Here is a 1,758-nt window from a genome sequence, read left to right as displayed (position 1 = left end):
TACTCTCTCTCCCCTTGAAATCAGTGCCAAAACATCTATTGGCTTCAGTGGGAATAGACTTGGCATTTAACTTGTTTCTGTGTCCTTGGACCAGATGCCACCTGGTGTAAATCAGTTTCCATCCCTAAAAGTCAATAGTCCCAGATCCACAGATGTTGTAAATTAACATAGTAAATTAACTAAAGTCAATAAACCATGCCCCCATCTAATTCAAATTGGTGTACCTTCACTGAAGTCACTGGAGCAGATCCACATTTGGGAAAATCAGTTCTTTACTGGAGTCAGTGAGCCAAATACCAGCCAGCATTGCCAGATTATTTACATTAGGCTCTAATGCTGCACAGCTTTATTCCAGTTTTACACTGCTGAAAATCCATTGACTGAGATGAGCTGCATGAACATAAAACAGTAGTTTCATTCATTAATCACGCCCAATATTTCTTTTTTCTTCTCCAATTTCTTTTATGGTTTTAAGATCTGTGTAAATAGTACCAATGAAGTGATGCGTGAGGGACAATCTTTCAAGCCCTTATTTTTTATTCACTCCTTACCTAGCACCATTGTATAGATGCAGTTTACACCAACAGAAGGCATTTATATGAATACATAATAGTTATGTTAAGGGACTACTCTCTCTCCCCTTGAAATCAGTGCCAAAACATCTATTGGCTTCAGTGGGAATAGACTTGGCATTTAACTTGTTTCTGTGTCCTTGGACCAGATGCCACCTGGTGTAAATCAGTTTCCATCCCTAAAAGTCAATAGTCCCAGATCCACAGATGTTGTAAATTAACATAGTAAATTAACTAAAGTCAATAAACCATGCCCCCATCTAATTCAAATTGGTGTACCTTCACTGAAGTCACTGGAGCAGATCCACATTTGGGAAAATCAGTTCTTTACTGGAGTCAGTGAGCCAAATACCAGCCAGCATTGCCAGATTATTTACATTAGGCTCTAATGCTGCACAGCTTTATTCCAGTTTTACACTGCTGGAAATCCATTGACTGAGATGAGCTGCATGAACATAAAACAGTAGTTTCATTCATTAATCATGACCAATATTTCTTTTTTCTTCTCCAATTTCTTTTATGGTTTTAAGATCTGTGTAAATAGTACCAATGAAGTGATGCGTGAGGGACAATCTTTCAAGCCCTTATTTTTTATTCACTCCTTACCTAGCACCATTGTATAGATGCAGTTTACACCAACAGAAGGCATTTTCTGCCAGTGTAGGAACACTATCTCCCCAGAAGATGATGGCTATATTGACATAAGCCCTCATTGTCCCCATCAATATTGTAAAATCCTTTACAGGTGGTGAAAATTCAGGCCTAATTCTCCTCTCATTCAGAGGAGTAACTGAGGAGTAGCTTCATTGGAGTCACAAGGCCTGTTCTTTCAAATACTTACAAACCAGCAGTAACTCTATTGTAAAGTCTGTTCACATAAACTAATTACCAGTCTGGTCCTTTAGGCATTAGACAGTCTTTTTGACATTAGAACTGCTAAAAAATCAAAACTAAAGAAAAAGCAGGGAAAAACACACAGGATTTTGTTTAAATCCTGTTTTTCAAAATTTTGAAAAATGTTAATTAACATTTCAAAGATTTCATGAAACTCTACGATCATTGAAAAATAATTGACCAGCAATGTGGCTGGTCAAACAAACTTCACTGATTTCCAATAAAAAAATTATTTGAAATTTATTCGGAGTTTATTTTCATAGAAAATGAAATTTATAATGAAAAATATCAT

Source organism: Gopherus evgoodei, chromosome 21, assembly GCF_007399415.2.
Source record: "Gopherus evgoodei ecotype Sinaloan lineage chromosome 21, rGopEvg1_v1.p, whole genome shotgun sequence".
NCBI classification, from domain to species: domain Eukaryota; kingdom Metazoa; phylum Chordata; order Testudines; family Testudinidae; genus Gopherus; species Gopherus evgoodei.
Note: the sequence above shows the minus strand (reverse complement) of the source record.